Genomic DNA, 27,303 nt, shown 5'->3' with positions numbered 1-27,303 from the left:
TGAACTTGCAAATACTTAAAATGCTTAAAATACTCTTGGATGCAGAATTAAGTTGATTTAACATGTCCTTGTCCTCAGTTTGTTTGAATTGGTAAATTTATTACATGGAAAAAATCAATATCAAGGACTATAATTCCCCTCCCCAATAAACTCAAACCTGAATCTTAAAAAAATTGCAAATGTTTACCTTATTCTATTTTAACGTCTCTAGGACTTACAGAGGCAATCACATTCTTGAGCCTTTAATGTTTCTGTCATATTTATCAGTAATTTAAACCTAAGCCCATTAACAAAGTAGAACTTGTTGTTTAGATTGGAAATGAGAGTGCCTCTGTTCTGTGAAACGCCAAGGAAACTCCCCATCCCCAAAGGTGGTGTCTTGAACTTTTACAACCAGGTCCAAGAAAAGTTGCTTTCCTTTGTACATAAATAGGAAAGCTGTCCTGCTGTACATGTGACTCACAGACTGGCCTTGGCGTTGCACTCTGGTCTCGGCATTGACCAGAATGTCATTGAGAAAATGACATTCTTTTCCATATAGGAGTCAAAGTATTTGGAGGATTAGTGACAACACTACTAGAAGCCAGAACGGGAAGCCGAGTCAGCAGTATCAGTAAATAGAATCGAGTTGTCGATTCAGGGCAAACTGACCCTGTGAAGATTTCAGGGGCAGCAAAGCCATCAGACCCGAAGCCTCACACTGAGATAGGTTACTGCTGTGCCGTCTTGCTGAGTCTGGAGATGGACGAGTGTTGGGTGTGTGTGTGTGTGGGAAAGGATGCAGTGGGGATGGGGGTATCTGTGGCTATGAAGATTTCGAGAAAAAAAAATCCCACATTGTCATCTGAAAGAAGATAAATGAAAATTGTTGGAGCAATAGGCCTCCAGGGACTAATTACTTGTCTGCTATAATTCAGGGACTGCTCCAGTGACTTCCATTGACTCAACATGTCAAGTGTCAGTTCTGTGTTATGAAATAAAATACATGTTCTTTTAATGTAAACAGTACAGAAATGTTCTCGAATGTCCCAAGTCATTAGTCACATTGGACACATTCAGTGCCCTATGACTTGTCCCCATGGCTCTGTGTCTGGAGGTCACTTGGTGTGTAAAAAGAAAGCATAGAGGAATTAAGTGGTGCAACCATGTAATTAAACCCCACGTAGGCGCTTTGGTCACCTGGAGGCTGAGGAACATTCAAACAGCTGCTCGGGGAATCTCAGGCTTTAATAGCATGTGGGGTTGCACATTCAGAATCCCAGAGTGATCTCAAACAAAAGTCCCCCAAATATCCCTATTTGCATTCTGCTTTGTTTTTGGTTTTTTTTTTTTTTTTTTGTATCTTGTTGCAGGAGATCAGAGGGAGGGGGCTGGCCAGTTGGTTCCCTGGTAGGGTTTGACTCAGCAATGTGGGGTGGGGGTGGGAGGATGGGTTAAAATGCATAGGCTTCCCATCACACCCTCAGCTTCCTAGCCCTGAAGTATGCTGTGTGAGCTGCCTCAGCTTCTCAGGTGCCTTGTGCAGATCAAATACAAAATTTACTTAAAGCAGCCAAGAAGTTGCATATAAAGAGCAAGCAGTAAATGCCAACATTGTTTAAATAGTCTTTTAGGGACAAATACATGCTGACATTTACTCTGTGCCAGGCTCTGCACCAGGGTGAAGAGGAGTGAGCCTATGCATTGAGGAGCACAGTCCCCTGTTCTGGCTCTTTCTTTTCTGTCTCCTGGTTCAAGATCTGACAAATAACAGAAACCCAATGCCTGTTGATTAAAATGAAGACAGGGTCTCTATCTTCACCCTTTATTCTTTTCATAGCTTGGAGACAAAATCTTTTTAATCAAGGGTCAACCAGGGAAGGAGATTTGTAACAGAGGGACCTGGCTGCCCAGGTGACAAGATGGCTGTGAGGCAGAGCATGGGCACATCGGAGGGACCTATGAATGCCCTGATTTAGAGGAACCAAAGGGGCAGGTGTTGCTAGTGGGGTCCAAGCTCAAGGGGCATCTTAGGGAAACTGTGAGCTTGGCTAGCCTGGAAGGAGCTGGAGACCTAAGGAAGAATGCCAGGGACACCACCTAGGTTTGAGGAAATAGTGAAGGAGAAATACCCGGGCCTCTCTCTTCCTTGTACTCTCTCTACCAGTATCTCTCTGAGGGTGAGTCCTGCCACACACAGGCTGGCACAAAAGTTCAGGCCACACAGCCTACCAGGGTCAATGCCCCCTGAAGCTCCATCCCCATAAAGCAGAGAAGGAAAAGGTTTGGAATGGCTCTGAGGGTAGACAGGACCAGGGTCAGCTTATCTTGCATTTACACTGGACAGCCTAGGAATTAATTTTCTTAATGAACTTAGAAATCCCCACCAAATCTCTATGAATGGTGCATTCTCACCTTGTTTACTAAAAGTGTGAGGAAGCTAAGGCTCAGAGGCTTCTAGTACATGACGCTAGGCCACCCAGTTTGTGCATGGCTAGCGGGACTCAAAGTTCGCTCTCCTAACCCACATCGAGCAACTCTCCTTCCTCCATGCCACCCTGAGAAGTTACTTTTCTTCTCTTAAGCTCTAAGAAGATCCTTTCACTCATGAAAGTTTTGCATTTTATAGTGCTGTTCAAGTTCTCTGTTTCCTTGTTGATCTGACTAGTTGTTGTACCCATTACTGAAAGCGGGATGTGACAGAGTGCAACTCATATGCTTGAATTGTCTGTTTCTCCCTCCATTCCTATCAGCTTTGCTCCATGCAATTTCGGGCTCTGTTGTTAGCTGCATACATGCTGATCACTGGTATGTCGTTCTGATAGATTAATCTTTTTGTAATGATAAAATGTCTCTCCTTTTTTTTAAAGTAACATTTTGTGTCTTAAAATCCATTTTGTCTGATATCAATATAGTCACTCCAGCTTTCCCATAGTTGCTATTTGTACAGTATGTATTTTCTATCTTTTTACCTTCTGCCCATTCTTATCTTTGAATCTAAAGTGTGTCTCTTCTAGACAGCATATAACTGTTTTATTTTTATCCAATCTGACAACCTGCCTTTTGACTGGTTTATTTAATCCGGTCATATTTAATATTATTGCTATCGTTGGGTTTATATCTGCCACTTCACTTTTTGATTTCTATATGCCTGTCTTTTTTTTTGCGCCAGCATTAGCATTTTAAAAGGGCATGTTACAAAACTATAGATTGGGGTTTTAGGTGCAAAATTTAATAACAAAATATTATTTTGCTTTCCTTCCTTTGTGCAAGAATCTCCCTCAAGTTCTTCCTTATGAGGGACACAAAAACCTCTCTTTCACCTTGCAGGTCCTGGTGAGCTGCTCTGGGGAGAGGTTTGGGGGCTCTGGGTTAGTCACATGCCTCTGGTAGAGTGGATGAGATGTGATTAGGGAAAACACCCACTGGCATCGCAGTCACCACTCTCCCTGCCCTGTATCCCTTTCGAGACAACTCTTCAAGTTTTCTCTCACTTGAGGTATGTTAAGAGGTTGGCACCTGAATGGCAAAAGAATTCTCCTGGACCTGACCATCATTATGCACAAGGACCAGGAGGGAAGCTCTCTGTGGATCATGCTCAGGCTAAAAGCACCTTCTCCTACAGCTACCAGCACCGAGGCACCGTTCCTTGAAAACTGTAGGTCTATTGCAAATGATAACACGCAAGCCAGTTTGGCAAAGTGGAAAACATCTTTATGATATCATCAAGTAAATAAACAAAGTACAGAATTATACCCCTTGCTGAGAGCCCCACGTACAACAGAAAATACATGTGGACAGTCCTTTGGGGGCGGGGCAGGACACGAAACTCTGAAAACATTTCTTCTTGTCATAGTTGAATGGCAATGTGTCCATTGGTTTACTCTTGTTACATGTCCTTTATTGTTATAACATTCTTTGGTTTTTGGCTTAAAAAGCAATAAAAACATGAAAAATTAACGAAGGCTGATAAAAAGGAGCAAGGGAGGGAAAGAGGTAGAAAGGGAGAAAAGACAAAGGAAGGGAGGTCGATCTTATTTGGGCTGCAGGCAGAAGATAATCCCTTCAAGTTTTAAGGCAGCTACAGTTGATGAGTAATGAAAGGAGATCTGAACGCCATTTGTGTTTTAATATTTACTTAGTGTAGTAAAAAATTGGGGAAAAATAAAGTAAGGTATCACGGGGAGTTCAAGACCTGAAATGGACCATCTGAAACATGATCTTAAAAAAAGATACTGTGATTCCAGTCCAAAGGCTTTAATTTCACACCAGGGAGTAGGAAACTTCATGGCCTGTAAAACATTTTTTACGTCTGGTTATTTGCCCCGGGGGAGGAAGCAGAAGGCCCATCTCTGCATCCCCGGCCTCCCTGAGCTGCTTCTGCCCGCTCCCGGCTCCTGTCCTGTCCTGCTGCTCTGACTCACCCTGAGACTAGTCTACTAGGCCAGCTGCATCCGAGCCCCCACATCCAGGACCCCATGTCACCTCCATGGAACCTTCCTGACCCCTGTATCCTATTTTTTAAAAGGCCCGTGAATGCCCTACAGTTGTGTCCCAGAGCTCCACGACTTAGTCTCCCTAGAAGAAACCGTGGCTCCCTAGGCTGCATCATGCATTCCCATTGGGTGGATTTCTATCGTGTCACCTTAACTAAGCTGGGACAGCGTTTGTTAGAATTCTCTGCCTGGAAGTGCTTGGAGTGATCAGGGGCCGCACTTGGCATGAACCGTGGGAGGCTTCGATGAGGGAGCAGCCTGTCTGCTTAGAGGTCAGTGCACTGCCCTCTCCCGCCCACTGCTCCCCCTCCCCCGCCCAGTCTGAGTGGGGCAGCCGCCAGTCCCCCCTCCGTGTCCTCCCGCATCTCCTGCACCTCCGCTCCCACTACAGATCAGAAGAGCTCCAGCTGATCCTTCTCGATCTTGTGCCACCCACAGGAGGTCCCAGTTGCCTTTGCTTCCCACACGTCGTGTCCCTCATCCTTCTCCAGCTGCTGGTCCTGCACGCTCCAGGCTCCAGCATCAGAGGCGGGAGTGGCACCCTGGCAGGACTGCATCTGGCCAAATCCCTGCAGTAAACATTCTCCATAGATCCTGGCGCTTCTGGCCAGCAGTGGAACCCTGACTGAGGCCCACCTGCAGGCTCCCCTTTCTCCCTTTTGGGCCGGGCCAGCGACTAGGTTGGATTCTTCTTTTCAAGTTCAGGTACTCCCAGAACAAAGGCTAGACTGGAGGCTTCATTATCTTCAAGCTGATATCTCATTGCAGGGCCCCTGATGCGGCAAGTCAGGGCCGAACAAGGCCTGGCTGGTATCCCAGAGCTGGAAGAGACTAGGTTTTTCCGGGGTTCCCTTTGCCAGGTGACTACTTCTCAGAGTAGGTGCTCAGGGATAGGACCCACTCTGATGGCTGTAATTTCTCTGGTTCCTTCATCTGATCAGGTGGTCTGGAGATGGGGTGCACCCTCAGGGAGAGACAGGGTGTGCCCCCAGGAGAGGGCTCTCAGGCAGCTGTGGCTCTCTAGACGTGTGCTGCTTCCTTGCTAGGAAGCCCTCGAAAGGAATGCAGCCTCTTTGCTCTCTGTTGGCACAGGTGTCTTGGCCTCTCTGCTCTTTCTATGCCCTAGGTTCTTCCAGCTGGAGGACACACTGTGGCTGCTGACTTTATCTGTGGGCCTTGATTATTAGGATCCACTCGTGCTCTGGGCCCTACTGACATACACCCTGTCACCTAACACTGGGGCAATGCAGCAACCATGCTTCTGCCTCTGAACATTTTCCCACCTCGATGAGTTTCTCTGTGTAGGGCCAGAATAATCTGCGGGGTGTCCAGTGAAAGACGGAGGCCGAACTATCCCTCCCATTGGTCTCTTCTGTTAAAAATTTTCAGTTGGTTAAATGGTGGCACCATCTCGTCTTTCCCACAACAGAGTCCTATCCATGAGAAATAACCAGGTCAGTGGAATGTCCCTTGGGTTGTCTTATAGAACTGACCTTCAGGCTTACTTCTCTTTTCTTCTTCCATAAAGTTCTCTGATCTCACGGTGCCATGGTCACAATCATAGACCCATTGGCACGTTAGCTCTCCAAATCACTGGAGACATTCCACTGCCCCCCAGCAGCTTCCTGTCAGTTTCAAAAGGGCACTGGATGTCAGAGAAAGGGCATGGGCATATATGGGGACATCCACTGACTAGTGACACACTCCTGGGTTCAGGAGCTCCCAGGGCTGAATTGTGGACTCGTAGAACTCATATGCTGAAGTCTGATTCCCCAGTACCTCAGAATGTGGCTGTATCTGGGGACAGGGTTTTTGGAGTGGTGACTAAGGTAAAAGGAAGACATTAGTGTAGGCCCTAAGTCACTATGACTGGTGTCTTTATACAAAAAGGAGACAGGGCACAGACACGCATACACAGAAGACTCTGAGGACAAAGGAGGAGATGGCCATCACCGAGCCAAGGAGAGGAAACCTTAGAAGAAATCAACCCTGACGACTCTTGTTACCAGACGTCGAGCCTCCAGAACTGCGAGACAGTAAATTCTGTTGCTTAAGCTCCCGAATTTGAGGAATTTTGTTTCAGCAGCGTTAACCAACCACCACAGGTGGTGGCTTGACTTACCCTCCGTTTCCCCTGATGGACCTCACACCTGACTTGGATGTATTTGGTTCGCACTTGCTCAGTGTTCATTCAGCAGAACAACACCGAAAGCACATGGTTAGCTTCCTTTTTTATGTTTCCTGTGTTTTTCCCGATGTTTCGAACCTGCCAGTCTTTGGATTTGGAGGCCCCACCGTGGTGCCTGGCCTACACTGGCTGCCTTGGTTTAAGGGGTACAGGTCAGGGGGTATTTTGACGTGGAGGAGTGGGGACACGATTGAGAAGTGCAGGAGCCTGAGACCCAGGCCTGCAGGTTCCTGCTCCGGGGGGCCCATTTCCTGTCCCTCAGTGTCCCTGCATTCTGCTCCTGTGGCCTCTCCTCTGTGGCCTTCTCTTCCCTGGCCTCCACTTTGACTGAGGAATTCCAAGGGCACAGACACAGAGAGGGCCAAGTCACAGATCTGAGGGCAGCCATGCCTTGAATGTGGATATCACGGGCTTGGGATCTCCCTTTGTCTTCCTTGTCTTAAGTCCTAGAGATGGTGAATTTTATTTGCCAGCCTTAAATATTCTGGCTCCGTGATGTGAGAAAACCCTGTGTGTTGGTCTGCTTTCAGTTTCGTCACATATATGGAACAGCAGGACTGTCTGCATGGGAACCAAAAGTGTCTCTATTCACCACTGCTGCCTGTCTGTTATAGGGTTATTGTAGCAACAGTCATACCTTCGCTTTTGGTGGCTTACAGTTTCCTGACCACTTTTACAACATTTTTGTTTTACTGCATTGTGTTATTGTCCCTTATATGTTTCATACATATAAATTTAATATGGAAGACCATATTCTCCCAATGATCATGCAGCTATGCTGATTCCTAGTGCAGGACAAATGTCCCCTCAGGCCATCTATTGTCTGTGTCACAGCATATACTCAGTTGCCCCCTTATCTATGTGGCTGGCCCAGCCCAAGTGACCCTGGGTAACTCAGCCCAGGGCACTACTCGTATGTGAACTAGGGAGAAGATGGCTCCCCCAAATCTGTGAGATCAAGACAGTCCCTTTTCAGGGAAGTCTGTTCCTGATCTCCCCAGCTTTCCCAGATCCCAGGGTCTGGGTCTGTGAGGAGCCCCCTATCCTTTACCACCTGCAGACCTCAGGCAGCCTGTACGCATCAAGAATATCAGCAGCTATCTTTCCCAACCTGGCTCAGAAATTGCCACTGTTTTTCCAAGTCCAAGTCACACTAACTGGATAGTAGAGAGAAGTAGTCTTTTTTTTTTTTTTTTTTTTGAGAAAAATCACTGGCCTTCTATTCTGAGGTTTTGTGATAATGTGTCGAATTCCAGCATCACTCAGAATCTACTTATGTTCTGATAGCTTCAGGACTCCTAGGCTCCTGAACAGCCCTTAGTGGCCAATACTCACCTGTCTTAAGACTTTGGGTGTCATGGAGCATATGAATTTTAGCTTATCTCAGGCCCCTTCTGCATTGGTTTAATGTAGAATTAGGCTCCACCTTCCTTCCCCTTTCTGTCTTCTGCATGAGAATTTTCCATTTGTGCTGGCCTGGACTCCAGTCAGTGCTGGGCCTGATGTTTCAAGCCCTGTTCCTGGAGTTCCACATCTGCAGTCAGCAGAATTCCCAAATTTCCACTCCTGGTATCTACACCCTGAGTAATCTCCTCCTCTTAAGCAATACTGAAAATGACATATTTAACTGCTCTGATCAGCTTTCAAAGGTGCAAGTCGATTTACAGATGAAATTAAGGTTTCTTATCAGTTGACCTTGATAATCAAAAGAGAGATCACCCAAGCCCTTAAAAGGGACTGGGCCCTGTCTGAAGAGAGATTCCAAACATGAGAAAGATCCTAGCACTGGCCTTGGGGAAGTAAGCCTTCGTGTTGTAAGAGGGCTTAGTTGGCGGGCAGGAGCTGAGGGGAACCTCTAGCCAACAACCTCCAGCTGACAAGGAATCTGGGCTCAGGGTCCTACAATAGCAAAGAGCTGAATTTGGCCAATAACCGTATCAGCTTAGAAGTGGATCCTGAGATCTGGCCGGGAATGCATTTTGGCCAACACTTTGGATGCCAACCTTGTGAGGGACACTGTCCAGACATCTGACCTATAGAACTGTGAGATAATAAACACAAGTTGTTTTAAGCTGCGAAGTTAGTGGTGGTTTAGTATACAGCAGTAGAAAACTAGTGTAGTGCCCTACTTTTATCTCTACCCAGGATAGGGGGTTGGTTTTTATCATAGCTATTGAAGCTCCCTTGTTCTCTCTGCCACTGTGTGACTTCTTGATTGGCTTGCAACCTGAAATCCCATTCTTCAGACACAACTTGAGCCCCATGGAATACATGGTAAATCCTGGGTTCTGGGCTAGAGTTCATCCTCCCCAGGGTCAACCCCCATGGCTCCATGCACCTAAGTGAGTAGAAAGGAAGGTTTGGATCCCATAGGTCTTCTCCAGTGGGCTCCATTCCACATAGCTATGCCCCTAGTTCCCATCAGATCCTTTCCAGGAACTTACAGGAACAAAAAAACCCAGCCACTTGATATCAGGGACTCTCTCCCAAGGTTTTCCTAAAGAAGGTTAAAAAAAAAAAAAAACGTTGCTATTTCTTCAAACCCAGACCACAGTAACTTGAAACTAGAGAGGAGTGAACATTTTTTTGGAATTATAGTGGCTTCTCCCATTTGCAGGGTTGAGAAATTATTGACCATCATTTCTTGGGAGACTTGGTGATTTATTTGAGAAATTCTTAGGAGGGATTGCAATGAGAGAAATCTCAACAAAGTCTCAAAGCTGCTGACCAGCCTATTTAAAAATATGCTATATATTCAGCAAGCACTTAGGGTAAACCACAGGAAAAATACAGGAGAGAATTAATTCCCTGTCAAATACAGTTGGAAATGTAAAACACAAAATGTATTAGTGAAGTTAGAAAATGGAGAAAGACCCCTTCTTGATTTCTGTTTATCAATTAGTAATATTAGTTTTTAAAAAAAATTTTATAAGATTTATAAGAAGTTGCAAAAAATGGTATACAGAGTCCTATGTCCCTTCACCTAACTTCCCCCAATGGTGACATTTTATATAACTAGAGTATAATATTAAATACATAACTTACATGATACATGTTATAGGTTGAATTGTGTCTGCCCACCCCCCTGCCTCCACCCCACAATGTATGTTGGAGTCCTAACTTCCCAGTACCTTAGAATGAAACTTCTTTGGAAATATGGTTGGCTGATGTAATTAGTGAAGACGAAATCATACTTGAGTAGGATGAGCTCCGAATCTACTATGACTGGTGTCCTTATGAAAAGATGGTAATAATACAAAGACAAAGACATGCAAGGGCTGTTTTATGTGATAATAGGCAGAGATTTGAGCTATGCCACTGCAAACCAAGGAATACCAAGGATTGCCAGTCAACCACCAAAAGCTAAGATTCTGCCTTTCGTTTCCATGAATTTGACTACTGTATGTACCTCATATAAGTGATATCATAGATTGTCTTTTTGTGACTGACTTATTTCATTTGGCATAATGTTTTAAGGTTCATCTATGTTTTAATATGTATCAGTTGGGCGCCTGGGTGGCTCAGTGGGTTAAGCCACTGCCTTCAGCTCAGGTCATGATCTCAGGGTCCTGAGATCGAGTCCCGCATCGGGCTCTCTGCTCAGCAGGGAGCCTGCTTCCCTCTCTCTCTCTCTGCCTGCCTCTCTGCCTACTTGTGATCTCTCTCTGTTAAATAAATAAAATCTTTAAAAAAAAATAATATGTATCAGAATTTCCTTTCTTTTTAAAGCTGAATAATAGTCCATTGTATGCATATACTACATTTTGTTTTTCCATTCCTCTGTTGGTGGACACTTTGGTTGCTTCCACTTTTTGGCTGTTGTGAATAATGTTGCTATCAATATGAGTATACGTGTATCTCTCTGAGAACTTTCTTTCAGTTCTTTTGAGTACATGCCAAGAAATGGAGCTGCTTGATCATAGGTAATGCTGTATTTAATTTTTATATTTGACTTTTTGTGTTAGTCTAGCATTTTTTTTTATTTTTAAGAGGGAGAACTAGGGAGGAAATGGGACTACTCCACCCTGGCTGGAACTGGCAAGCTTAATCAATTTAAAAAATCTTTTTCTTCTAGTTAACAGATAAACCCACATTACAGCATAATTGGCAAGGATCTCTTAAAGTTTATGTCAAGATTATGAACACATATCTCCTTGGAATCCTTACCTCCTTCTGACTCTCAGGGAATTTTCCTAAAGAATAATTAGGTTTCAGGCCCTCTGGTCAACCATGGAATGTAAGTCCAGTGAGGCAAATTATTTCTACTTCTCCAATGTGATTTTTTCCTTTATTGGAACTGCTAGCGTGTAAGTAACACATAGGTATTAAAATAAAGGTCATCATAATCCTCTTCAATTTCTAAGAAACTTTCTTTTTTTAAAACATACAGTGTTTTATTAGTTTCAGGTGTACAATATAGTGATTCAACGATTACATACATAACCCGGTGCTCATAACAACAACTGTACTCCTTAATACCCATCACCTATTTAACCCAACCCCTCACTCCCTGCCCGTCCTTTTTGGCAACCATCAGTTTGTTCTGTATAATTAAGAGTCTGTTTCTGGATTTGTTTTTCTCTCTTTTTCTCTTTGCTCATTTGTTTTGTTTCTTAAATTCCACATATGAGTGAAATCGTATGGTATTTGTCTTTCTCTGACTGACTTATTTTGTTTAGCATTATACTCTCTAGCTCCATCCATGTTATTGTAAATGGCAAGATTCCATTCTTTTTTATGGCTGCGTAATATTTCACTATATGTACATATACATATATATACTACTATACACACACACACACACACACACACACACACACCCCACATCTTCTTTATTCATTCATCAGTCAATCTATGGACTCTTGGGGTGCTTCCATAATTTGGCTATTATAAATAATACTGCTATAAACATAGGGGTGCCCATATCCCTTTGAATTATTATTTTTGTATTCTTTGAGTAAATACCCAGTGCATTATTATGAGATCATAGGGTAGTTCTGTTTCTAACTTTTTTAGGGATCTCCAAACTATTTTCCACAGTGGCTGCACCAGTTTGCATTACCACTGCAAGAAGGTTCTTTTTCTTCACATGTTGTTGTTTCTTGTGTTGTTGATTTTAGCCATTCTGACAGGTGTGATGTGGTATCTGATTGTTTTTTTGATTTACATTTCTCTGATGGTAAGTGATGATGAACATTTTTTCATGTCTCTATTTGCCATCACTATGTCTTCTTTGGAGAAATATCTGTTCATGTCTTCTGCCCGCTTTTAATTGGATTATCTGGTTTTGGGGTGTTGTGTTATAAGTTCTTTATCAGATATGCCATTCTGTAGGTTGACTTTTAGTTTTGTTGATGGTTTCCTTTGCTGTGCAGAAGTTTTTTATTTTGATGTAGTCCCAATAGTTTATTTTTGCTTTTGTTTCCCTTGCTTCAGGAGACATATCTAGAAAAAGTTACTTCAGCTGATGTCAAAAAAGTTAATGCCTGTGTTCTCTTCTAGGATTTTTTGGTTTCTGGTCTCATGTTTAAGTTTTTAATCCATTTTGAATTTATTTTTGTTTATGGTGAAAGAAAGTGGTCCAGTTTCATTCTTCAGTTTAGCTTTCCCAGCACTATTTCTTGAAAAGACTGTCTTTTCCTCATTGGATATTTTTCTTGCTTTGTCAAAGATTAATTGACCATATAATTGTGGGTTTATTTCCTGGTTTTCTCTTCTGTTCTGTTGTTTATGTGTCTATTTTTGTGTCAGTACCATACCGATCTGATCATTACAGCTTTGTAATATACCTTGAAGTCTGGAATTGTGATGCCTCCAGCTTTGCTTTTCTTTTTCAAGATTACTTTGGCTACTGGGAGTCTTTTGTGGCTCCATACAAATCTTAGGATTATTTGTTCTAGTGTACAAAAATGTTGGTTTCCAAGAAGGTTTCATTCCTGTTATCTCATTGATTCCCACAACATCACTGTGAAGGCAGCAATCAAAACCGAGATGATTTATCTCTGTTTTATAGACAAGGAAATGGACTTGGAAAAGTAGATTTGAGATGAGAATTCTAAAACTTGTGTTGTTTGAGTCACTGCACTTGTTTAACATAATATCAATATCATTTGATTGAATTAATGATAGTAGGACGGCTTCAGCTGAAATGATCAACCCCATCTTTATTGACAGAGTATATCTTGTTAATGGGCTGTACCTTGTTTCCTAGGCCGAGGACTGTGAGAGAAGGTAGGGAGGGGGGTGGAGGGACACGTTGGTGGATTGAGAACATCTGGTTTGCATTTGGCATTGGAAGGGATAATAACTCTGTTACACAGGCCTGGAGTTTCTCTTTCTGATTAATCATCAGGGGCTGCAGTGGTATACTCTGGAGCAGGACATTAGTATTAATACAAACTGAGGCAACTTTCTTGTGAATTCTAGAAACTTGGGGTCATCTATAGTAGAGGATTGTGTGTGCAGATGGGTTGGTGGTTCAACAGCTCACATCAGGCTGGGGCTGACAAAGTAAAGGCAGCAGGAGGTTGGCTGAAGACATCACTGTACATGTTTGCTGATGGATACACTTAAGCCTCAGACATGTATGCTCTGCCTGAACCTGGAGTGTCTGGTGGGCTGCCTGGCAAGTTTTATGATCCCATAAACCCTCTAAGTGGAAGGTCAGATGAAGACTCAGGGCTCCACACCACAGAGCACGATAAGGCTTGGTTAGGATGTCGTGCTTGTCCGGCATGCTGCTGACAGGTAGCCTAAGGGGTCTCATGGTCCGACAGCCTCTCTCTGAAAAGCTTCCTTGCCTCCCTGGATGGCAAAGTCAAGTTCCCATGGAATGTGCCCCAGTTATCAAGCTGACATGATGTGTAGGTTTCATGCTAATGTTGGCGGTCTCACCTGTGTTATATGAACGACACTAAACCGAAGCTTTGGGCAGACAAGTAAGAGGACAGGGTTTCTGTGAAGGGGTTTCTTACCCAGCCTGCTGTCTCTCTAGAAGTGATTTACGTACGTTTTTGAATATTGTTTCCAAGGCTGCATGTGTGGTGGGTTTGTCTGCAACATGAGCGGGGTGTATGACTCCCTATCCCCTAATTTTTCTAGGCAGTGGGATAATTTAGTTCTATCTTTAATGACCGTATTAAATGATCAGGTTTGGATTGATGTATTCGGATTCTTTCCACTTTCCTTGTAAATAGGAAAGCAAAAGGAATTGACATTTAGATTTCTATGACAACTTTTAAACTTATCAGCAATATCTCTGGAAATTTTGTGCTGTCTGTGAATGAAGAAAATGCACTTTCTGTTTCTTCCATTTGTCATGTCTGTAGCCTCTAAAGTGCCTCAATTACACATTCTGCTGGAAGCACCTGCTGGGTGCAGTCTTGCTCTGGGAACAGGGGTCTTGGCTGGCAGCACTGGAGCCTTTATGCACTGTCCAGGTTTGGTCCTGGGAATGACACACAACACTGGGTGGAAGGGCCAACTTATTCCCTGGACGAGGTTCTGGGCACTCCACCTGCCTCCCCCACTCCCTACCCCCCCCCCCGACCCTCCAATCTCATCATGTCCCACTTTTCCTTTCTTTTTCTGCTCCCCAGACTACAATTTAGGAACATTCAACAGAGAGGATTCCCTGGGACCCTCACTCAAAGCCTTATTTTATTTCATTTTTTTGGACTTTTGTATACGTCTAGCAACTTTAGTAGACTAGAATAGAGGAAAGAGGCTACATATTCATGGAATTAAAAAATATATATATCCAAAGTGATTAAAATGTTTTTTAAAAAGCATCAGAAATGGTAACTGTGGTTGGCCGAATAATGGCCCCTAAAGGTATCCATGTCCTAATCCTTGAGAACTGTGGCTATGTTACTTTACATTGCAAGGGGGAATTAAGGCAGCAGATGGAATTACAGTAGCTATCCAGTTGGCCTTGAGATGGCAAGAGTATTCTGTATTACCTCCTTGGGCCGATGTAATCGCCAGGGCCCTTAAAAATGGGAGAGGGAGGGTCATTGTCAGGCGGATGCCCTATGAAAAGGCCTGGCCTGGCCTGTGCTGGCTGTGAAGATGGAGGGAGGGGCTATGGGCCAAGCCTCCAAAAACTGGAAAAGGCAAGGAAATGGAACCCCCCCCCCACCCCTGCCGCCCCAGAAACTCCAGAAGGAACCACCCCTGCCAAGAGCTTGATTTTGGTCTAGTAAGGCTGATTTCGGACTTCCAGTCTCCAGAACTATAAGATAATAAATGGCGTTGTCCCTAACTCTGTGCTAATTTGACACAGCAGCAAGAAGAAATTAATACAATATCATACCCCCAAACCTAATTTCCCAAGCACAGGGACCTGTGAGGTTACTGCTGTAAATTACATAGGAATACCAGAACCTGAGATCACCTAGACGGGTGAGTGCTATGCGCAGGTCATTGCCATCCAAGCCTTTCTTACTCAATGCACCTGCTGTGTCTCTTGTCAAGGGCTGGAGGGTGTTTTCTTTCTTCTTTTATGACAATGTGGCAGAGTTGGCCTAAATAGGCCCGAAGAGGCCTGACCATGTCCCCTTTAGCTTTCTTGGAAGCAGACTGTAGAAAGTCTGAGTACCTTGCTGGAGAGTGAGGCCTGGCAAGTCCCCAGCCATTCCAGCTGCATCAGTGGGTGCATCAGGTGGAAATGAAGCCATTGTGACCCTACAGCTCTCATCAAGTCCAACAACAGCCCGCGGAGCAGCAACAGCCTTGCACTGAGTGTGGGGCAGACGTCTGGGCAAATCATGCCAACCACACATTTCAGATCATTTTTGAGTTTCTTCCATGTGCCAAGTGCTGGTTGAGAGCATGCTTCTTGGCAAAAGAGCAAGTCTGGTACCTGATTGTGTCCCTTCCAGGTTACTGAAGCAAAGCATGACAAACTAGCAAACAATGAAATGTGTGTTTTATTGTAAAAGGGGAAACCGAAGACCAGAAAGCCCAAGTCATTTTCCCAAGGCCACACAGCTAAGTATAAATGAGGACTCATACTGAGAGCTGGGCTCCAAGCCTGCTGGGTCAGGTCAGTTACTCCTGCAAATCACATCTTTTATCCCATGATTATCTCAGATATGCACCAAAGGCTGTCCAGAGTTCTGCTTGACCAAGTTTTAATGAAGTTAAAGTACACATTTTCCACATACTCTATTTTTCCATTCTTTAAGGCTCTGAATTTTGTTGGTGTAGCCTCACATAAAAGTCTCACTATTACAGAGATAAACCACAAAATTTGATTAGGTTTCAATGGGCGGAAAACCATGTAGCCCAAATAAATGTAGAAATGATTGGTTTTGGGGCCAGTGGATAAAATGCTCCCAGCTATAGCTGTACCCTTTCCACCTTCCTTAAAGGAATTTACAATACAGAAAAGAGGCCGATAAAGCAGAAATGTCAATTAAAACATGTTTTCACTTCTGGGAATCATTTTGATTAAAACATATAATTCAGCTATACTTAATTACTATGTATAAAGCACTTTCTGAAATGTTTTCTATTCTTTGGGGTAGGTTTTCCTTTTTTTTTTTTTAAATGGAGGATCAGACTGTCCTTTTTTCAAAGCTCCCAGAATCCTTATTTGTGGCCTACCATTCAGTTTCCAACATGAAATATTCAATACGGGGAGGTAAGGAAGATCTTCCCCTCCACGTTCCTGAGTTTGGAACGTGCTGCTGGGAGCGGCAATGGAAATGCACGTGTTGGTTCATGTGATCTGAACTGCAACACACATGTGTCATCTGAGATCACAGTCCATCTCTCCCATCATCTTTTATTTTATTTTTAGAAGGCTGCAACTGGGCTGCGCCATGCTGCATTAGGGTGGGTAGCTCTATGCAGCAGGATTTTCAAGGAACCAGCATCTGGGCGGGTTGGTAACGTTCTCCTCTTCACTGCTGCATCTAACTGGGCATATTGGTTTCCTATGCTGTTGTGACAAGTCACCGCAAACTTGGTGACTTCCGACGATTCAGATGTATCATCCTCCACTTGGTAGGTAGAGGTCTGCAACGGGTCTCCCTGTGCTCGCATCAAGAATGGGCAGGGATGCTTCCTTTGGGAACTCCAGGGGAGTGATCTGTTTCCTTGCTTTTTCCAGCCTCCAGAGGCCGCCCCTAATCCTTGGTGAGTGGCTCCTTTTTCCTTCTTCAGGGCCAGTGGTGCAGGGCCTTTGAACCTCTCTCTGACTCACCCTCCTGCCTCCCACTTTCACTTACAGAGACCTCTGAGATTATATTGCGTGTCCTTCTGCAGAGTCTAGGATTTCTCTCTACCTCACAGCCCCACCCTCAACCTGAGTAAAGAAACATGTTCAAGGTGTGGGATTTGGAGGCAGATGTCTTCAGGGGCCATCATTCCAACTTGCTGCCATGGACTTTTCATGGGTGGTTGCTGGGCTGCTTTTCCGATCTAGCCTGCACGGGCTTTCTCTCATGGACCTCCTCTACTGGGGGCTGAGGCCCCTATGTTCTGGTTGTCATCCTGGGTCACCCATTTCTCCCCCCCCCCTTTTTTTTTAAGATTTTTAATTTATTTATTTGACAGGCAGAGAGAGAGGAAGGGAAACAGGCTCTCTGCTGAGTGCAAAGCCCGATTCGGGGCTTGATCCCAGGACTCTGGGATCATGACCTGAGCCGAAGGCAGAGGCTTTAACTCACTGAGCCACCCAAATGCCCCTGGGTCACTCATTTCTGTTCATGACAGTGGCCTCCTGGGACCATAAGCAATGCCTTCGGGTGGTAGGAAGACCCAGCTCCAGGTTCCACTGTGCTTCTCTCTGTCCTTTGATGCTTCTTTCCACAGGTGGGGCACTTGGTGAGGACACTGCCTACTCTCGATGGTCCAGCATCTTATCAACTTTGCTGCTGGGGCACCTTGGTGTTCATCCCAGACTTCTGGGTTTTTCAATGGTCCCTTTACCTTCAGAGGAGCTGTCTTCCAGGCCTGCTGGGGACACTGTCTGCCCTGACCCTTCCATGCCTTGGCTCCTCCTTAACAGTGGGTCTCTTGGGAGTCCCCACCTGCCTGCCAGGATCACTGTCTACTGGGTGCTCCTTGACCTCAAGAGCTATGCTCTTGCACCCTGCCAAGACCCTCACCCTCCCAGAGGGGCTGGGCTCTCGGAGGGTGGCCTTGTTGAGGCTACTGACTCAGCTGCTAACTCAGCACACTAAGTCTCAGCTGACTGAGACAGCCCAGCTTCCTCCGGTGTCCACCTGATGGGCATCTGGTCCAGGTTCCAGCCCCTCTAGATCTTGTTGCCTCTGAGCACTCACAGCTGAGGCAGCAAAAAACAAAACAGGAGTCTGCAATTCTCTGCTAGAGACATAACGTGATAGCATCACAAATACTGGTATCTATTCTATTAGAAATCATTAAAGAATCATCTGAGATGGTTTTTCAAAAGTATCCCCCCCAAATAAAAAGATATTCCACATGGCACAAAGAGTCAAACATAGAAGTAAAGCAATGAAAACAATTGAGGGGAAGAGAGATGAATATTTATCAGATCCCAGGATGAATGTGGGCTTTGTAATTATAATGTTTTGGAGGAAATTAATTCACTAGAAGACCCCCTGGGAAGAGCATGGCAATCGTTTGGAAAAATGTCCTCTAAGCCTGTGCATCTCCTCTCATGGGGGCTGAGGACCCTCTCTCCTGGCTGCCAGCCTGGGGCCCATTTGGGAGGAAGGGGGACACCAAGATGCTTAAGGAAGGTGAGGGCTTTGTAGAACTGCCTTCCAGAGAGCTACAGGACGTCCCTAGTGAACTTATGTTCTGCTGAGAGCCGGTAGTCAGTTTAGGGACAAATATGGGGCCCTGCACCATGGAGCAGAAGGAAGTTCAGGTTTTGGTGGTCTTAGGGGAGATGTGCTGGGCAATGGGTTTGAATTTTATAAAAATTAAAAAGCTCTGAAGAAACAACAACAAAATGTACCACAAGTAAAAACAGAAGTAGGTAAGGAACTAAGCACAGTGTTTGCAGTGAAGATGACTGAGGTTTCATTGGCCTCTTCTTGCTGGTTCCTGCCTCCAAGAGAAATTGTTCAGCCAGGGCCCTCTGGGAGGAGCCAGAGATGGGATGAACCGTGGACATTAGGGGAAATGAGGGTGGAAAGGAGCAGAGGGAGCCACAGGAAGTCAGACTGAGGGGAAGGAGCAAGTCAAGGTGGGGAGGAAGTGGCTTGGGTGCCCCAGGAGTCCTGGTCCAGACTCAGAGGAGTAGCCCCAGGCTTCCAGGAGCTTCCAAGCTTTGGTCTCCCTGCTGCCCACCTGGTGGGTGGAGGAGGGCCTCTAACCATGTGCAGCTCAGGCGACTGAGCCAGTAGTATGGACCCTCTGCCATCTATGCTTCCTGGGGTCAGGGTCTAGATGAGCATTTTCATGGCCAGCACAGATGTGACAAGAAAGTCACAAAGAAAGGCATGCCGATGGCCAAGAGGTGTTTAATGTAGAGTGTCCTCCAGCCCACGGAGAAGGCAGAGCTGACAGGGGATGTGGAATGACCTCCCCAGCCATTCTCAGCTGTGGGCTTCCCACTGTATACTCTCTGGGCAGAATAGAGAAGACCCCTGCGGTCCTCAGGGCCTGAATTCATCCCCCAAAGAATCATGGAACTCTGAATCTCAGAGTTTGAGTTTCCTTTTCCTGCATCCCCACGGCCATCCAGACTATGCTTGAATACCTCCCATGCCAGGCAACTCACCTGCGTTCGAGACATTTCTGGTTAGGATTTGGGCAGGGCAGGTCACAGCTGAGTCCATGGCCAGCTAGAAATGCAGAGCTTCAGGCCTGCCCTGGAGAATTGAGCGAGAATTTGCATCTTTCCAAGATCCCACAAACATTCTGTGGGAAGAAGTCTGCCTTGGAGCCGGCTTCTGGGCACCTGTCTGACACCAGCTCTCACAATTACCAGCTGGCTTCAGCTTTGCTTTTGGAGGGGTCCCATGAGATGCTGCTGCCCCCTTTTTCTGCATGGCAGGTGCTAGCTGTATGGCCTGGAGTGGTGCTTCAGTTGTAGATGTGGCAGGTGGGCGGGGAGTCGTTCAGAGGTGAACCCACATTTCGGGTGGCTGGAGGCAGGGAAGAAATGGCAGGTTTGGGGGATGATGGGAAGGATTTTGTGCTTATGATCTGAGGTTTGTGATGAAGAGAGGCCCGGGTTGTCAGGGGCCTTGAATGGCAGAATAAGGACTCTATTCTGTGAACAACAGGACTCTACTCTGTGACTTTCTTTCTGGAAGATGCCTTTAGAGATAATGCAGAGGGCAGAAAACAGTCCTCCCTCCCCTATACCACGCTGTCAGTGGCCCTGAACCTGCTAGGCTCTCTGTCCTGTGAATTTTATTCTGGCAAATGCACTTCCTTCACCCTGGAGTGTCCTTTCTGCTCCCTCCTCCTGTCTATCCACCCCTCCCTCGATGTTCAACCTTTAGCTCAGCTCCGTCAAGGAGCACCTCCCCACCTCCCCAGACTCCGAGGCCTGCCTGGCACTTGAAATGTGGTCAGTGTGACCGAGAAATTTCTAAGCTGTTAAGTATAAACTACATGGCAGATTTAGCATAGTTTTTGTATCAATTCCATGTTGAAATAATAATATTTTGGATATGTTCAGTTAAATAAAATATACTATTAAATTAATTTAATCTTTTAAAACGTTTTAAAATGTGGCCACAAGAGAATTCAAGATTACATATGTGGCTGACATCGTATTTCTGTTGGGCAGCACTGCCTCAGACGGGTTAGTTGCCCCTCCTGTGCGCTCCCAAACTGCCCTGTCCTTATCCCAGTAATTGTTGAGGGTTTGACCATCACCTCCCAAAAGGTCCGTTTCTTGAAGGGATGTTCTGGTCCAGGCCAACAGAATCCCCGGCACCTAATTACAGCAGCACACACAGAGAAAATGCTGAAAAATGATTGTAGGGGGGGGTGGGATTGAGGGAAGAAGGGAGAGAGAGAGAAGGGAAGAGGGAAAGTGAGAGAAGAAGGGAGGGAGAAGAGAAAAGGAGGAGGACACATGGATCCCAGGGCAGGAGTGACGCAGCTCTGGATGCCCCGGAGGCTCTGAGTGGGCAGCGAAGGGAGCCCTTCCCCATGCCCAGGGATACCAAGCTCTTACTGCCCTGCTTCTAGAGAAGGAACGTGATGAAGACAACAATTCAGCTAGAACTAGAGTAGGTTTCATGAAATCACTTTCTACTACAGAGATGAGCTAAGCAGAGTTAGATCTCCACTCATGCATGCCCCCAGAACTTTCTCTGGAGGGGAAATGCTTTATCTCCTAACATAATGCAAAAATAGTCTTTAGACTCTATTATTTCAGGGGAAAGTACCTTCTCCCTCATCTTTCTGTCCATATGATGAAAGCCTAATGGGTTTTAGGATTTATCTACCTGGCAGGCCTTTTTAAATTTCTTGGCCCATGGGCCATAAAACAACCTGGGTCTACTTAAGCACAGTGAATCTGGTCCGCGGGAAGGTGGTGCTCAGATGTGGTCTTTCCCTGCAGTTGTGCCTGGGAGGAAGCTCATCACGCTGACAGCTCTTGCTCTGGACTGAGCATTCCATGTGGTGTAATGAAAGTCATACCCAGAATATGCAGGTAAGATGGATTGGGTGAGTTAAAGAAGTCTATGCTGTGGGTAAGACATCAAATAAAACTGTTGCTATTGTTCTCTTTAACATGGTGAAACCAGTCCCTCTGTGATTTATGTAAAATGCATGTTCTAAAATGAGAAGACAAGATATATTTCAAACATACCCAAACCCAAATTGAATGATTCCTCTTCACTCTTCCTCTGCTATTTACAAATTATCTAATTCCACACATGGAGTCTGGTTATCATTATTTAGGAAAAAAAAAATTCAACTTTACCACTTATTCCCTAGATGTGAAGGTTATTTGACCTCTTCACTTCGCAGTTTCAGTATTTCTACGATAGACAGTGGTATTATTTCACAGAGGCTCGACACATATTAAAGCAAATGAAATGTTAAGAAATGTTTTATAGGGGCATCTGGGTGGCTCAGTGGGTTAAAGCCTCTGCCTTCAGGTCAGGTCATGGTCCCAGGGTCCTGGGATGGAGCCCCGTATCAGGCTCTCTGCTCAGCGGGGAGCCTGTTTCCCTGTCTCTCTCTCTCTGCCTGCCTCTTTGCCTACTTGTGATCTCTGTCTGTCAGATAAATAAATAAAATCTTAAAAAAAAAGAAATGTTTTATAACAGCATACACTCTAAGTTATAGCTGTCTCCATTTTTTGGTCTCTCATCCCTAATGAGAAGGATTTTCATTAAGTTACAACATTGGTGAGTGTTGCAAGATGAGTAGGAGTTAGGAGGAATTTGGGGAAGGCAGGAGGTCCAATCAAAGAGGGTTATAAACTCAAAGCATGGAGACATCATGCTACAGGGTGGAGTACTGGGGAAGGCTGAGTCGGAAAGATGGGAAAGTGATGGTGGGTAGAACCCTGGAATGCTTGGGGCAAGAGGAAATGGTGGGTGAAGCTGGGAATCTTTGGCAAGCAAGAAAAGGGAGTGGTGTCCGATGTTAATTTATTTTGAAGTGTCCTTTGGAATTATCCACTAACATGTCTTTGGTGGTATTCATGAGAACTGCTTTGGAGGTATTTTGATGTGGGAAGGATGACTACAATAAGTTAAGGAGTGAGAGAGGTGAGAAACTTACCTGTCCTTTCAGAAGCTGGATGGTGAAGGGTGGAAAAACAGATACTAGATAGAGAGAAGATCAAGGGCTTTTTTTTCCCTTTTAAGATGGATGTGGTTTGAACACATTAATATACAGATGGGAACATCCTACCAGAGAGATATTGAGAATACAATAAAGTGAAGGGAGATCTGTGAACAAAGCTCTTCAGCAGCCACCTCATGGGTAGGGAAGGGGGTCAGGAGGCTCTGCCTTGCTGTGTATCCAGAAAACAAGGAGAAGCATTTATGCCAAAAGAGGGAATGATAGAGTGCTAACTTATTCCTTAATTAAGTCTGATTTGGAAGAGGGGAGGGCAGGAGTTGAGAGAGTTCCTGCCGCATGTCTATCAGTTTTCCTGGAAACAGACTCTGAGAAGGAGTTTTGTGGGTGCTTTCAGGAACAATATCTTGAGGGTGAGCAGTGTAGGAAAAGAGGGAGGCATTGAAGTGGTGCACCTGCAACAGTTCTAGTTCATTTGTCCATTGTAGACAACCTCCAGGGTTATCCTACCGGGAGCTCTGGTGCTGAAGTGATGCTTCTGAATGTTCCTGCCTTGAGCGAGGAAGCTGAGCTTTTTTAACCCCATGTCAATCAGTCACTGGATTCAGGCCATTCTCAGGTGTTTTGGATGAGGGAAATTCCTAGAGAGGGACTCATTTGAGAGCTATCAGCTGCCAACACTCCTGGCAGCTGGAGCTAAGAGGAGCTCTGCCCTGAAAGATGGTGGCGGGGGTTGGGAGGGACGGTGGGGGTTCTGGATTGCAGATCACAGCCTCTACTACCCCCTTTGTTTTTGCTGTAAACTAGTTGGTCATGGGAGTAGTGAGGAAGAAGGTGGGCCTGTGGGGCTAAGTTAAGTTATAAAGGTTAGAACAAGTTTTGTTTTGAATAAAAAAACATTCCAAAGACCAAAAGAAGGGCAGCAGGGGTGAAGTGTTATGAAGGGAAAGTCAGAGACTAAGAATTTCATTGGCCTCAGTCTTCAAGGTTGTGTGAGTTCACAAGCAGAGCTCAGCATCTCAGATGTAGTTGTAATGAAAAGTCTAGATATGGGCTCTTTTAATGTCAGGAGGTCCAAAATAGTTGAGTATATTTGCAAAAGAACTTTAAGGGATGACTTAGGAGACCCAGCTGAAACCAAGAGGGAGATGGTAACTAGTGGAATCATGATACATTTTCAAACTGTTAGGATCTTCAGTTTTGTCCAAGTCCCCTTCTCCCTCTATACTTTCCCTAGGTGATTTTAAGTAGCATATATTTAAATTTATTTTGTTATTAAATTTGACCTCCCAATTTATATCTTGTGATTGAAGAGTACCTCAAAATAATTCTTCATGATTCTTCTGATATAAAAAAGTGTTTAACTAAATTGTGTTTATTCTACTTACATTCTTTTTTAAAAAAGATTTTATTTATTTATTTGACAGACAGAGATCACAAGTAGGCAGAGAGGCAGACAGAGAGAGAGGAGGAAGCAGGCTCCCTGCTGAGCAGAGAGCCTGATGTGGGGCTCAATTCCAAGACCCTGGGATCCTGACCTGAGCCGAAGGCAGAGGCTTTAACCCACTGAGCACCCAGGTGCCCCTATTCCACTTACATTCTTAATAGATATTTTTTGCCAGATATGGAATTCTACATTGGCAGTCATTTTTCTCTCAGCATATTTAAGAAATTATTCCATGTCTTTTACCTACCCTTGTCTTATGGATGCTCTTTTTGAAGTAAATTTTCCTATTTCTCTCCTTACTTAAAACATCTTTGGTTTCTAGATTTGGTAGTTTTCAAATTTGCCACACCACTTTTTATAATTTCTGGTTCTTGCCTGCCTGAAATTTAAAAAACTTGTTCTTTTCTCTTTGAGTGTTAGAATAAAATGTCTGAGGTGGGGCAGTGCCGGTGTAGCACCCCCAACACTGCACCATCTGGACTACAAGAGTGGGTGGCTGAAGGAGAATGGTGTTGGGGGCATTTGACTTGGGGACCAATGTGTAACACATATGAACACTGAGGCAAGTGAAGATGATGATAAGGGCAGTTGGTGGGGGGAGGGAATGGGAGAAAGGCAATGGTGCTGGTATACTCTTTAACCAATGATGAAGTGTGAAAGGAAGAGGTGCAGAGAAGACAGGGGTGATGGCAGCCAGTGAGTGAGGTATGCTACAAAGAAGAAGGAACAATGGTCATGGCAAACAGAGAGAAGGCCAATCTTGTTTGTCTCTGAGGTCAGGGGGACATCTCTCTGTCCACTTGAGAATATCTTGGGGCAAGTGGGTTTTTAAGTGCAATGTCATATTTCAGTGTAGATGGGAGAGCTCATGTGTTTTGTGAAGAGGCTAAGGACATAGCTGAGAGTGCCTATCATAAAAAGGATACTTCAGAAAAAGGATGCTCCAATGGCAAAGATAGAAAAGAATGGTTGTGGTAGGCAGTGTGGTAGTATGGGAGGGTTAGATCAAAATGGTCAGAGGACATTTGACCAGGATCAAGCCAAGGAGTTGGCCTATACCACAGGTAGAGACCAAGAGTGCTGATAATGTAAGGTATCATGGGGTTATTGGCCTTAACACTCCATAGATGAGTGGATCTGGATTGCTATGAAAGAGACCAAAGCAAAGTTACCCTGAGCAAGTGGGCCGTGGGTCCCTCAGCTCCAAAGGCACTGACCTCACACTGGACGCTGCACCAGTCCCAGGTGAATGAGGAATGAGAAAGGAGGTGTGCTCCTTCCATTACTCTCTTATCTCATGTTAAAAGTAGCAGCTGCAGCAGACCCAGGGGCCTTCTGGAGATGAGATGTGACTCCAAGGGAGTTTTTCCTTGTGTGGGAAACAACTCAGAAGCACTCTGGCTATTAATGAGCTGGCAAATTTGCCTTCTGCAATAATATAGAAGATTAAATCCCTGTCAGAGTATGGCTGGGACTAAAAATTGAGATAATGTATATGAATGTGCTTTAAAGAATACATTACAAAAGTGATCAAAATATCACCTTCTAATTTAAAAACCATATTTATACATCAATGGATAAAAATTTGTATTATTTTGAGGACAAAAGAGCCTTAGAAATACTGAATTCTTTCTATAATTTTTTTTAAAGTGGAGTTTTTATTGAGAAAATATATACATAGAAAATTGAAAATATAAAAAAATACAAAAGGAATAAGAAGGTAAATCCTCTGTCTCTTCAGAGTGTTTGTCTTCTAGGGTTCAGCTTTTTTCATGACATTCTTTATGACATTCAAGGTCATAGTATAACTTATATGTATTAACCTTATTTTGTGTGTGTGTGTGTGTGTGTGTGTATACATATATATGTATATATATGTTTTTCTTTCTTTAAAATTTTGGGATGCAGTTTCATCTAATAGACCAAAATATACCCTAAATCTAGTGTATGGTGTTATTCTATTCTCACATCTGATCACATGCCCTTCCCCCTTTTTAAAAAAAAAAATTTCTTCTTTCTTTCTTTTTCAATCAACTTCTTATTTTATCAATTCCTTTTTAAAAATATTTTTAAATTTTCACTTTTACAGTCATATTCCTTCCCTTCATTGTATCTACCCTTATTTTATTTCTTTAAATTTTTGGGAGGCAGTTTCTTTTAAGAGACCCAAATACACCCAAAATCTAGTGTGTAGCTCTGTTCTATTCACCAGCTTGATCATACTTTTTTTTGTTCCTTTTCCCCCTGGTTTTGGGTCTCTTCTGATTTGTTTAGTATATATTTTTCTGGGTTCATTGTTGTCTTTTTACATTTTGTTTTCTCATTCATCTCTTCTTCTCTGGACAAAATGACAAAATGGAAAAACTCACCTCAAAGAAATAAAAATAAAAAAGAACAAGAGGCAGTACTGACTGCCAGGACCTAATCAATACGGACATTAATAAGGTGTTAGAACTAGAATTCAGAATGATGATTATAATATGACCTGCACTTGAAAAAAGCATAGAAAATACTAGAGAATCCCTCTCTAGAGAAATAAAATCTAACCAAGTCAAAATCAAAAGTGCTGTTAATGAGGTGCAATAAAAAATGGAGGCTCTAACTGCTAGAATAAATGAGGCAGAAGAGAGAATTAGTGACATAGAAGACCAAATGATGGAGAATAAAGAAGCTGAGACAAAGACAGATGAACAACTACTGGATCATGAGGGGAGAATTTGAGAGATAAGCAGTATCATAGATGAAACAATATTAGAATAATTGGATCCCGGAAGAAGAAAAAGAGAGAGAGGCACAAGGTATATTGGAGAAAATTATAGAGGAGAACATCCCTAATTTGGGGAAGGAAACAGGCATGAAAATCCATAAGGCACAGAGAAATCCCCTCAAAATTAATAAAAATAGGATAAAACCCCCACCTCTAGTAGTAAAACTTGTCTCAGAGACAAAGAGGAAATCCTGAAAGCAGCTTGGGACAAGAGGTCTATAATCTACAATGGTACAAACATTACATTGGCAGCAAACCTATCCATAGAGACCTGGCAGGCCAGAAAGGACTGGCATGATATATTCAGGGCACTAAATGAGAAAAATATGCAGCCAAGGATACTATATCTAGCTAGGATGTCACTGAAAATACAAGGAGAGATAAAAAGCTTCTGGGACAGACAAAAGCCAAAAGAATTTGCGATCACAAACCAGCCCTACAGGAAATATTGAAAGCGGTCCTCTAAGCAAAGAGAAAGCCTAAAAGTAACATAGACAAGAAAAGAACAGAGACAATATACAGCAATGGTCACCTTACAGGCAATACAATGGCACTAAATTCATATCTTTCGATAGTTACCCTGAATGTAAATGGGCTAAATGCCCCAATTAAAAGACACAGGATATCTATCAGATTGGATAAAAAAAACAAGACCCATCGATATGCTATCTGCAAAAGAATCATTTTAGACCCAAAGACACCT

General features: G+C 44.0%; 1 long non-coding RNA gene across 1 annotated transcript in view; it reads left to right on the top strand.

Annotated features, from left to right (window-relative positions):
* LOC309860186 overlaps positions 1 to 27,303 on the top strand; it is a 121,288-nt gene that overhangs the window by 66,078 nt on the left and 27,907 nt on the right. The window contains exon 2 of the long non-coding RNA XR_014309234.1: positions 21,191 to 21,283. This is a non-coding gene — a long non-coding RNA (uncharacterized lncRNA). The remainder of the gene's footprint in view (positions 1 to 21,190; positions 21,284 to 27,303) is intronic.

This window comes from Mustela nivalis (assembly GCF_964662115.1).
Source record: "Mustela nivalis genome assembly, chromosome: 2".
NCBI lineage: Eukaryota > Metazoa > Chordata > Mammalia > Carnivora > Mustelidae > Mustela > Mustela nivalis.
The sequence above is the reverse complement of the archived record's forward strand: the minus strand, read 5'-3'. Positions and strand labels throughout refer to the sequence as shown.